The sequence below is a fragment of the Seriola lalandi genome, unplaced genomic scaffold (assembly GCF_002814215.2).
Source record: "Seriola lalandi dorsalis isolate HSWRI2012SDOR001 ecotype SW California unplaced genomic scaffold, Sedor1 jcf7180002054554, whole genome shotgun sequence".
NCBI classification, from domain to species: domain Eukaryota; kingdom Metazoa; phylum Chordata; class Actinopteri; order Carangiformes; family Carangidae; genus Seriola; species Seriola lalandi.
In genome coordinates this window covers 1996353-2009168 of record NW_019525107.1, presented here as the reverse complement: position 1 = coordinate 2009168, position 12816 = coordinate 1996353, and the positions used below count along the sequence as shown (strand labels likewise).

Here is a 12816-nt window from a genome sequence, read left to right as displayed (position 1 = left end):
TGTTTATTAATCTAATTACGAGTTTTACGGCAAATGCTAAGGAAGCTGAGCGAGCAAAGTGCTCTAAGTCGTTACTATTTATGAATACTTGCACTTTGAGAGTTTGTGTTATTAAGGTGTGGGAGTGTAGGGGTGTGTTTTGATGCCCAGGGCTCAGGTAGCAGATAAAAGAGATAAGACATTTACGTAACCAGAAAAATGAGGCCTTGCCAACTCGCACAGTGCACATCCCCGCTCCAGATGTGCTAAATAAAGCCACAGTCACACAGTCAGACACCACAGCTTTTGTTTTGTGACAAGTAGTCACAAAAAAAAGAGTAAAAAAAAACAAAAACCCTTTGCCATGTCAGATTTCAAGCTTTCTCTCAGCACTCCTTCTTCTGTTGCTGCTTCAGAGAGATGTAGATTTCATTTTAGAAGCTTCTGTTTCTTTCAGCACAGACAATGTTCAAATGTATAAAACACCAAAGACTGCTTTACCAGCTTTGTTTTATTTCACTTCCCTTTACGCCTGGTATGTGGATTAAATACAGTTTCTGTGTCTCCAGACATCTGACAGTAACTCTAGACTTCAGTGTTGAGAGGTTCTTTTACCAACAACACAGCCAGCTTTGTGCAGAAAAGAAAAAACAGTGTTGTTTTTACATCAGTAATTTGTGAGTATTATAATACAGCATTGTCTGTGTGTTATAATCTCAAAACCTGCATGTGTTCGTCTGTGCTGGTTGACAGCAGGGAAAAGGTCAGCTACCTCAGACCCTCATCAGAGGCCAGCGAGGTAAAGGCTGGGGGGTTGACACCTGGACTAAAGGTGCGGTTACATTCGTCTTTCAAACGATCCTGAATTCAAGCTCGACAAAGGACGTGATGTCACTGTTTCAACAGGGGGATCAGAAACAACTACTGAACAGAGTGCAGTGTGGAAACAGAGAACACAGAACATCATTGTTTCTATTGGCCAACTGTGCACATTCAATAAAGCTGAATGAGAGTAAACTTTGGTTTTAGTTAGAGATCCAGAGAGTTTGAAGGCCTTTCAGACACCAGAGCACTGAACTGCGTTTTTTTTGTGTCGCTGCATTGCACTGAGCCAGGTTCAAGCTTTTTTGGAAGGCAATGTTATGTAGAACCCGCTACGTTTGAACCCCTACTGTGCCAGCGCAGTGGTCTCATTTAGACGAATGAGGGGGCCAAGTTTTTTTTCACGCATCTCTGTTGTGTGTCTGAACTCGGCCTGACACCGAAGGGCTGGAGGGGAACAAGCAGTTTGGGAAAGGGGCTGCGTGTTTGGGCATTCAGTAGAGCGAAGGTGGTGGGAGGGCATGTACTACTTTAAACCCCCCAATCTTCAACAAACACACTGTAGTGGGCTGTAGCAAGATACGTAAAACAACTAAAACCTGCAGTTTGATTGCACTGCTTGGTGGATGGATGTGTACCAAACTCACCAGAACACAGAAGGATAATTTACAAGGTGTTTATCATTTGCTGATAGGCCAGAACACCTTTTGTTTAGAGCTTGGTGCAATGTTCTTTCCATCCTGAAAAGCATACTGGGCTCCAGGAATGGAAAGGTGATAGTAGACTGCTGATGTGTTGATGTGTTTCTCTCTCTCTCTCCCTTCTTCCACATTTCATTCCAGACCTGTACGTTGTTTTTCTTCTGAAGATAAATGGTGCACAGGGTTACAGGTCACATGGTTGCAATTTTTGTTTTTTATTTCACAAAAACTGAACAAATTCCTGATTTTCATTAACTCTTTTCTGCTAAATCCATAAGAAACTAAACATCCACCACCAAACGCCTGTAGTTATAATATGATTGAGCTATGATCGCCTCACACGCAGCTCTTAGCAGCTCTTTGATGTGTGGCAAGTATACTCATTGCATCAATCTCACTCTTATCACTCTTATCCAGACATTTAGCCTCTTCTCTTTAATTCTAAGAAGAACATGTAGAGGAATAACACTTGGGATTCTGATGAACAGAAAACAATGATTGTCCTCATGGGAACATTAAGTGCAGTAAGTGTTGCATCCTCATATCCACACACATGGAGAAAGAGGGAGAAGAACAAGCTGCTCTCCTTAGAGCTGAGGTCATCCTGAATTAGTTAATTAAAACAGGTTGTTGCCAAAACATTAGATCATCCCCCAGCTTGTTTTGTTATTAGCTGAGCCCAAGCCCCTCCACTGGCCCCTCTGTTAAAGAAGGAGAACATGAAGGGGGCAGATGAAGTATAAAGTTTACCTTGCTAACTTTCCTGCTCACCATTCAGCTTTAGAATTTTTTGTTTTGATTTGTTTTATTATAGGCTGAAAAATGTTGTATTCCTGCATTCCCTTATCTATTCCCCTCATTAGAGGGCCCATAGTAACCCTCTAATAACCCAGGTTGATCCCTTGTTGATATATTGTTAGGATTAAGCATATTATCCAGTATGATGGAAATTATGTAAGATTATAGTAGCAACAAAAAAAGATAGTTAGGACTCTTAGGATGAACAGACTTTACACCCAATTAAATTCACTTTATTCAGATTACATGTCTGTCAATACTGTCATAAAACAATACTGTAAACACACACAAGTCTAGTATTTTCACATCTGGCAATGGCATCCAAAAGCAATTTTGTAGTTGTTGTATAGACACTGAGCATTTCATAAAAATTGGATTCAGACAGACACATCTTAACAAAAAATACCACATTCATAAATATTATATTACATAAAAGAAAATAAAAATAAATGTAAATAGTAAATATAATTTCAATTACGTCATACATTTCCATAATTGTGTTATAAATTAACAATTTCGGACGTCCACCACTTACATTGAACGTTAAACAGAAGTATATTGAACATGCAAAGCTTACTCAAGCCAGTTTCAGTTCGTATTATGTTTCCATGCGCTTGTTCTCGCGAGAAGAAGTGGTTGCCAAGGTAACAGGCACGCAGCGTCCTCCAAAACTGTAAATGCCCCAGGTTGACCAATGAGGTGAACCCCGATCGTACCAAAATGGGGATCACTTTAGGGGTGCGCTAAGTGTCTCTCAAATATAAACTATAATGTAAAAGGAATTCAGCAATTCCCAATGATTGAATCGACGGTAACGGAAACTCATTTATCTGCTCACTTTTTTTTAAAGGTTGTAATCCGCTTCGAAGATGCACATTACAAAGCACCGTGTGTGACACTGTGGTTGGACTTTGCGCTTGGTATGTTCCGCGCCAACATTGAAAGTTTCTGTGAAAGTGGACACCTCTGCCTGTTGGGAATCTAACGTGGTCAAATACTAACGTTCGCCTGTACCCTGAAAAACCCCCCCGACATATTTTGTACGAAAATTAAATCCACCGTGCTTGCTTGACACAGGTGAGTAGGTCTCTTTTTTAAAAATGAAAGTTGCCAATAAAATGTGGCGTACCTGTGTAAAAAACATAACTTTTGTTGTGACCCTAAGCATAAAGGTCGTTAGCTAAACTGAATGGGGGGAAAAACGACGGAAAGCAAAGGTTTGAATTGACTTGCATGGTCCCTTGCAGTTGCTTCTAACCAATATATCAATTATAATATAGGCACACGTTTCCTTTGACATCGTGGCTTTTAAAGGCAATATTTTCTCTTTTAAGCAGCAGAGGAAATCATCTGCTCATGTCCCATTTCACCTGTGGTGGGTTCAAGACCACCTCAGTTCCTCAGTAATCTGCAGAGATGATTTTACTGGGGAGGTGATGTTGGGTAACCAGGCCTGTTTTAGCTGGAGTCTTTGATGCCCAAAATAGTGTAAAAAGCTGTGAGGTAACATGAAGTCTATTGTATAAGAAGAGGAAGTCCACTTGAGTGTTAGAGGATATGATTCTAGTCTGGCTTAAAGGTCACACAAGGCTTCACACTGCAGGTTTTCGCAAGCGGGAGGAGAACGGTTCTTATTTCTCCATCAGAGCAGGAAGTGAAGGTCTGAAATGTACAGCTGTTCAATCAGATGTCCTTTCCTGTATTGGCCTGGTTGCTTTTTCTTTGAATCAACAGACTGAGTCCGGAGTCATCTTGGAAATCTGGATTATTTTGAGCAGATGGATGCAGACGTATGTAATATTTCTTGTGAGTGATAAAATAACTGAATCCCATTGTAAACTTCTATTTTAGCTTTTCCTGTTTGCTTGGAGGTCAAAGGTCATCTTCACTTACAGAGACGTAGCTTTATAGTCTGTAACTGCCGTTTTTGTTTTGCTTTCTGTTGAACCACTGGCCGCGCTTGACACCTCAATATAAACTCTAACGTGAGAAAAGCAGACTAGCCAAATTATGTTGGTTTAATAATTGGCTTCTACTCACCAAACACTGCAACTGACTTGCAAAAACTGTTCACCTTGGGCAATAGCAACAAACACACAAGCTTGTAATTTCCATTCTTAATTATTCACAGGCCAGGAATGTGCATCCTGCAGCTTAGGAAAGTCTCGTCTACGCAGCACAGAGTTTTTTTTTTTTTATGGGCCCCTCTGTGAGTGAGTATTCATCTCAGGAAAAACAAGCAAACTGTTTAAATGGAAATAGCATACTACTATTCAAATGTTTAAAGTTCATGACAGTGTGCATTTAGCAGTGGTGCAGAGCTGCCTACTGTTATTCACATCTGTCTTTTGAAGAAACTGCAGAGACTTTGTTTCCTTCATTTAGACAAGGGGAAACATCAAATGGGAGGAAATGCATAGGTTGGTGGTATCTGGAAAGAAGCTTATGAGGGGTTTAAGTTCGGCCCATCGCAAGACGGAGGCTCACCGCAACCCACTAGTGTCCTGTCCAGGGGGGTGTACTTTTACATCAGTGGTATCAAAGCAGGAGATGGGCTCCAGCTTATGTAATGCACTTGGAAGATGTTGGCAGATTATACTCCACTAGTAACAGAGCCTGTTGTCTAATTCAGCAGCTCAAATTGCCTTGATCAGCAGCTTTGGAGAGCTGGTGGGCAAAGTACTTCTGATGAATCATAAAAATTAAGCAAGAAGTTTTTAATGAAATGGACAAAATATCTTCATTAAGAATAAATGTAAATTTCTTTTTCGTTGATTGAGCTCTTATAGAATCAGTGCATGTATGAAAGGATGCTTTCTCAGAAACAGCGCTCCATGTTGGGTAATTTTAAAGCAAAAATGCCGAACTGTTGCTTTGTCCATTGTGAGGATTTGCTGCTTTTCTCTGCTTTTGTCATTGTAAATTGAATACCTTTGGGGTTTGGACTGTTGGTTGGACAAAATGAGACATTTTAAGACTTGGAAACTGTGGAGGGCAGTTTTCGTTATTTTTATGGTTGATGGAGAAAATGGACGGATGAATCAATAATGAAAAGAACTACTTGTTGCAGCCCTACACCCAGCTTATGCTGTTGACTTTACCATGTGGAACATAATGTTTGACTTCTTAGCAACTACCACAGGCTCTAATGAGGTAATATTTTTTAAATGTTTGGGTTCAGAAAGGAAAATCAGAAGAATAATTATGTGGCAAACACAAGCGCATTATAAGATGAATGCTTGCACTTATGTATGCAGAGTATTGTAGAGTCTGAGTCACCATGTCTGAGGTTTGGTTCATGGGGTTTGCTCTCACAGTGTCTTTTTTTCTCTGTCTGTCAATGCTGTTGTTTACTTTTCAGTATTTTGGTCTCAGTGGTGGTGATGCCTCGTGGATTTAGCTGGCTTGGGGAAAAAATGAGGGAATCCTCTTCTAATGAAGGACTAAGGTAGATGTCAGCGGTGGTAATATTACAGTTGTGCTTAAACATAGCTGCCACACAGACAGACACAGTGGAACATTTAATCCCGAGTGTTACATCAGCCTGTTGGGATAGCATGCATAATAGACTAACTAACCACTGTAGCTAATGCTGGTGATGTTCTCTGTTTTCTCTCGGCTCATCCAGCATGTCTATACGACAGCAAGCCTGTGATTAGCTGGAAAATATATTTTTCCTACCAAACCTACATACCATCCATCACAATGAATAGCCAGCAAATAATAGTGTGGCCTGGGCTAGATTATGCTCCGCTCGCTGTAGCCTATAATATAATAGCAAACATCATTGTTGCAAAACAACATGGGAAAATGATTTTTGTTTTTCTTTACAGAGAGCAGACCGGTCACTCTCAGGTTTTACACATCTAAATGCATGTTTTTCTGAAGAGAAGACAATGAGTGCTATTTCAGTTGAGTTTTCCCAGGTTCAACATGAGAGTTTGGTTGAAGTGTCACCACAGGAAAAACCACACTGCCCTTGTGTTGAAGGGACTGACTCAGAAGTAGCATGACTTATGTCACTGTTTCTCTTCCTGACTCTCTCTCTGTCTCTCTGTGTCTCTATATGGCTATCGTCAGTTCTGTGGTGTTACCTGTGCTTGGCCTTATTTTGGCGCTGACGCAGCTTTGTGTGTGGTTTATCTGCACTGCCATGAGAGGATGAGGTCATACTATGTCGTTATCATTTTTCAGACCAGGCAAAGTAATCTGCTCCACTTGGCCAGAGTTTACAACACAACCACACACACAGAGCCACAGAGACAGTCTGGCTTTATACAAGGATGTTCCAAGCATATTAGCATTGGTGAATCCAATTCTTCCTGCATTCTTGTCCATAGGTAGGACATGCACTGTTTCACATATCAGTAAATAAGATGCACAGTCCTTGCTTTGTGCAAAGAAGGATGAGTCTTCAGCAGTTTACAGCCCTACACGTGTCAGCTGCATAACTACTGTTGTAGCCTAAAAGAGTAACTGTGCAGAACGAATGCACAGCAGATACATGTGGGAATTTATTTGTAATAATTATCGTGATTGTTTCATCACCCAGCCGCCAGTGCATGTACTAGATGAAATTCGGAAGACAAGCTAGCAAGAGCTAGCATCCATTGCACATCATAACATGTACAAATATAGGTACAGCGATACAGACTAGCTGAGCGAAGTGCATTTCCTTCCCCTGAATGACTGAATGAAACTCTGGGACTTGTATTATGAAGATGTTCTACCCATTCAAGGAAATAGAAAAGTGGTCTCAGACTTTTGGACTCCACTGTATATTTTAGGTGTGAAATCTCAATCTTTAAAATAACTAGTTACTACAGCTGTCCAATACATCTAGTGGAGTAAACAGTACAGTATTTCTCTCTGTAATGTGGAAGTATGAAATTGAATTACTGAAATAGTACAAACAAGTACAAGTATGAACCACCCATTGTCCATACTCCATACCCAATGAACACCAACATAGTGGCATGATTAGGTATCAGCTTTCATGGATGATTTGACTCCGGTGTTTTATCCTGCTATCAGTATTATAAACTTATATTGTGATGCCTCACTTTTAAAGAGTGGCCTTTTCATTCGTGCTAGTTCCACAGTCCGGTTAAGCCCTCTCTGGCCCAAATATCCTAGGCAGTACTAGTCATGTGGCTGGAGTTCCCCTCCAGTCATTGGCCCTTGGTGATCCCAGTTTGGGTGACTCTCCCCCCTGAGCAATGAGGACAGTGTGACTCCTTGTCCTGGCAAGCTGTGTCTCTGGTTCTGCTGGACTGTGGAGGTCAGCAGCTGAGGACTCACATGCAGATTCCTCACATGCAAACACCTCGTGTGAAGTTGCGCGACAAAGACAAATTGACAGCGATTTGCTCCATGAGAGGTAATGTGGAGAGGAGGTCCTTGCATGATGTTAGGGTCCTGCAAACCCCTTTATCGTTTTGTTTTTAATGCAGCTGACAGCTGCCCTCCACATGCTTTGTGTAAATTGTAGATGCATCATGTGACTCTGTTTTTTAATGGCTGACTTCTGGATGTTTTGTTGTCTTTCTGCCGGGTGAATTTGTACCTGTTTGCTGCTATTTCCTGTATATGCAGCTCACACACAGATTGAGTCATTTATCATAAATGGGTTGGAGGCTGGGAACCAGACAGTTTAGACTGAATCAACAGTGACTACACAAACACAATATCTGGTTTGATGAGTTTGTATGTGTCTCTGATAGGTCACAAAGTGTGCGCTCATCAGTTTGTCTTCATGAATCCCTACACACCCACGCTGTGTGAGCTGGGAGGAGCATTTTGCATGTGGGTGTGTTTGCTCGTGTATTTTTGGAGGCTCTCCCTTGTCAACCATCTGCCCCATCCCTCCAAGACAAACGACAGCAGTCTGGATGCCAACCTTCGCTTCATCATTCCCTCTTTTTTTTTTTTTTTTTTTCTCGTTCCCAGAGGACCATGCTTCCTCGCTGCACGTTTGAGAGACTGCCGTTTGCCTGTTGTCAGCGCCTTGGGCTGTATAGAGGTCACTAACATGCTTCTGGTTAACCATTATTTACCCTGCCCCCCTCCACACTGGACCCACTGACCTATTAACCAGAGAGCTTCAAACATGTCTGTGTGTTATAGATCCCTGTTGTTGGGATCACTGTTACAATACTATCTTTATATCGCTGCAGACTGTCTGTAGAGTTACACGTAAGGGTCTCACAGTCCAAATCAACTCAGAGGAAAAGGTCAATATGCGGTTATCAGTTGTATTGTATTGTACTGTAAATGTCCTGTTGATTTTGCTGATGCATTCTGAAGGAAAGCAGCATTTGTTTTACTTGATACATAAAAAAACACAAGTTGTGTACTTTCAACACAATGAAAATTATATAACATTCCTCTTGAAAGTTTTACAGTGATACATTTTTAATGATTTTTACACATGAAGTTCAGTTCAGAAGAATCATTGAGTAATTGATCATGGAAATAATCATTATTGCAGCCCTAATTGTGGGAATTGTCCGATCCAGTGTTTTTGGGGCTTGACCCTAATTAGAGACTGTTGCTTTTTCTCAAATTGGATACTTCAGTCAGTACACCCACATGTAGTACGCTGTGTACACAGTGTACTCACTGGTGTAACGCCTTAAGTCCGACAGGGTAGTGTCGTGCCAAATGAAACACTGCCGTTGTGCACTCTCTGGAAATGACAACCGCAACGCCTGCCTGCCGACCGCTTTGCTCCCTTGACTTGAAAATGAAGATTTTACTTTCCTGTGCGCGCCTTTTGTGTCATGATACATGGAAGTTATGCCGCCATTGGCACCGCAGGAGTTTGAAAACACGTTGGCGGTCCCTCCCCTTCCACCACGTAGCCAAGATATGGCAACTGTTATAGGTGAGAAGTGTCTACAGTCTACAGAAGTGTTTACACTCAACTTTTTTGACCATTTTGAGTGAAACATCCAGGTATTTATAGTGCACTGCCTGTTGCCGCACTTGTCACTGTGAATGCATTCATGCACTCAAAATAGCAAGTGTAAGCATGCAAGTACATGAATTGAGACACGGCATAAAAGTCAGGATACCTTAGCTGACCCTCAGCTTTTATGGAGGTATGATACCAAATTGTTGGAGTACCTCTATAATACTGAGTAGAAGTGGGCGGTATGAATAAAATCTTTCAAGGTTAATGTACAAGTTCGTTTTAATTTAAAATATTGCCTGCAGTGGCCTAGGACAAGCAGAGATGTTATGAGAATAGCTACCACTGTAACCTTTGTGGTGGTGAAATCTCTACCAGTTGATCAAGTTCTGCCATCGTTTAACCTAACGCAAATACAAGGTTTGATCCTGTTTCACTGTGTTTGCAAAGACATATAGGTAGAGCCCTTCACTGTGCTAGGAGCATAGTTCAAGGTAAGATGTCCCTTGATGGTTTGAAGAGGATATAAAGTTCATACGGACCAGAAGTGACACGAATGTCACTGCTCTTTTTAAAAGATTAACACACCTTATTTGCATTGAATACAGAGTTTTCTCTGTTGTGAGTCAGTATGGTTGCTCATTTTTTATATTTATTATTAAAAAAGTAGGTCAAGGGGTCTGTCACATGTTGCCCTAAAGAACTCTTAATGTTTAAACAAGCCCAAAATATTTGCTCTGTTTGTTTGCAGCACGACTGAGTATGTGAAAGTCAACATATGTTGAGTGTCTGTCCAACCAGACCTGATATTTGAATTTCAACTGCCGTCTATTATCATTCGTGAAATAATCCCATTTACATGGCCAATGTCAAGACATGAATTGCAAATTTGAGCAGATAAGTTTTAAGACCATGGATATAACTGCTTGTGCTTGCCACCTGTTACCATGTCAATGAAGCTTTCTAAGAAGTGTTGTTCAACTTGGAGTGGAAGTCTTCATTTTTTTGGGGGGCCATTTTCACGAATTTAGAAGTTATTCCAGATGCTTGACTGTTTCTACATGTTGCTAACATTGTGTTTTAACTTGTGAACCTGTCACGTGGTCATGTGACACTGTCCCAGTGTCAGTGCTGGTAATGTTAGAGGAGAGCTGTGACGCACAAAACTATCAGTGAGATTAAATGCTCTTGTCTGACAATAAGTAATTGTAATCAATGCTGATGCATAATGAATAATGTCGGATTACTGTTTCTTACTTCATGGGCTGACTTGGACGTCGATTCCCATGGCAACGGTCTGCTGCGAAGCATTCAGCTCAGCTCTGTTATACATTTCCAGATCTGATTTTCTCAGGAGATTGATTCCAGTTTGGTATCTGCACTAAACTAGGATGCAGGGTGACAGAGACGGGCCCTGCTCGGGCATGTCAGTGTGTAATGTGAGCAGTAATGTGAGATGTGAGTCCCTGCACTTGTGGTATGTGTGTGCGTGTGTGTGTGTGTGTGTGTGTGTGTGTGTGTGTGTGTGTGTGTGTGTGTGTGTGTGTGGGTGCAACAAGTGAGGGAGCTTATGATTTTGGTATGAGAGAAAGGAGCTAGAGCTGCAGTAACTTTACACCCCTCGCCTTCTGTTAGAGGACACTATAAAAAGACATTTTCAGCTGGTGTCAAAAATGAGAATTTTGAATAGAGCTAATTGTGTGTGTGTTACTAAACATCCAGTGTGGTGTCAATATAGACTCATCATTGTGTGTGTGTGTGTGTGTGGGGGGGGGGATAAGCATGTGACTGTGCATCATGGATCACAGAGTATTTGGCCAAATGACAAGGCACTAATACTCCTAATCCACCTGTCTCCACTGTGTCTCCGAGCGAAGGTGTGCATTGTCATGAAGGTGCATTACCACTGCCGGAGGGGCCGCTGGGATGCTCACAGGGTGTTACGTTGAAAATATTTCCCTAAGGCACAGAGATTGTGTAGCTTTCTCGAGATGTGAGAGGGACTGAGTGGAGGGGAGGAAGAAAGTTGGAGAGAGGAATGACACAAAAGGTAAAAAACAGAAACAGAAAGTATGTGATTTTCAACCAGGCCCAGTCTTCGGAGGGAGGGATGGATGGAAGGGAGGGGAGGAAGGAAGGGAGGAGAGTGTGATTGATGGTGTTAATGGCGGCAGAAAAGGTGTCGGAATTTGTTGACCTAGCTGAAATATTTATCATCCTATCTCTCTGGCTCCCGCTGTGTGTTTTGGACTTCAGAGCAAACACTTGCTTTTCCTCTACAGTGCGGCGTCTGAGTGGAAGTCCGCTCCCTGCTGCTGCTCAGGAGACTGACCGACCACTGCATGTGTGTGTTTGTCTTTAGGCCATGGGTGTGGGTTCCTGATTCTGTGTGTCAGTTTGTATACATGTGTTTCTGTGTGTGTGTGTGTGTGTGTGTGTGTGTGTGTGTGTGTGTGTGTACCACAAGTTGGTCTGGTGCACTCCGCCCTGCTGACTCTTTAAATAAGCACTGCTGTGTGTGTTTGGACTGTAAGGAGGAATGGCAGCTCAGCCACGGTGTGCAGTAAGTGAAATAAACTTCTGATAGGAATGGAGACAAATTCCAACTTATTTAGAAGGGAAACCCACCCTGAAGTCAGTCAATTACTAGCTTTTATCCACTTAATTATGCTGCCATTAATGTTCTCTAAGGTAATAGTGTTATTCATAAGGGCTAGTCTCAAACTGATTTAAACTGTACAAAGATGGTGTCTTTAAATTATTTGCTCCTTTCAGACATGCACTGCACATTTTACATGTCGGTCTCATGTCTCAATAAGCTTCCGCTTTTGTGTAAAAGATATGACAGCAGCCCTTTGAGATCAGATTTTTTAAACATTTTCCTAAAGGTTATTCTACAACAGAACTGGTTCGTATGACGTGTCTGAAAATCAAATGTGTTTGTATTTGTGCTGAACGGCCACACTAGAAGGTGGAAGGTGAAAACCTGTCCAATATCGTTTAAATATGGAGATATATGGAGATTTGTTTCCTTAGGAATGCAATGATATATTCCTGACATCAAATGATTGTGCAGCGTTTCTGTGACATTTTTCTGTCTTGTAGCTTGCTAGCTTAGCAGCAGAAGGATTGCTTGGTGTTGTATTGTTAGAAAAGTTAAAATGATGGTTGGTCGAGGTCTTGAATGCTTGTTTTAAAGTTTCTGAATAGGTGCATTTCTCCATAGATTGAGCGTTTTGATAGTTTTTTACTGTCTACATTATTCCACCATTAATCGATTTAATCATTGCAGCTTCAATAATATAATTATAAAAAGTTGTACTGTATTCATAGGAAGTAGTGTCTAAGTCATGAATTGCACAGGAAAAGAGAATTTTTATTGTGCTAGACTTGCTGCTCTCTCTCTTCCAGGAAAAGTCCTCTGGTGAACAGGAAGGATGCATTTGATATTTTCAGCAGCATCTGCTGAAGTTGCAGCGACAGTTTGTTTGGAATAAGGACAGAAAAACAAAGTAGTTGTCATTCAAAGCTAAATCAATCCTGGTTGTGAAATCACAGAAGTGTGCATTGCAGACACTTCTAGAACTTTAACAGAACTGATTT

The 12816-nt window shown here is 41.3% G+C and overlaps 1 protein-coding gene across 2 annotated transcripts in view; it reads left to right on the top strand.

Moving 5' to 3' along the window:
* LOC111661968 (protein FAM110A) overlaps nucleotides 1-12816 on the top strand; it is a 34664-nt gene that overhangs the window by 9099 nt on the left and 12749 nt on the right. The window contains exon 1 of one of the 2 annotated variants that reach the window (XM_023415689.2): nucleotides 3359-3377. The exons of the other annotated variant lie outside the window; for it this stretch is intronic. The gene's annotated coding sequence lies outside the window, so the exon portion shown is untranslated. Of the gene's footprint in view, nucleotides 1-3358; nucleotides 3378-12816 lie in introns of those variants that run through there. 2 annotated transcript variants of the gene reach the window in all.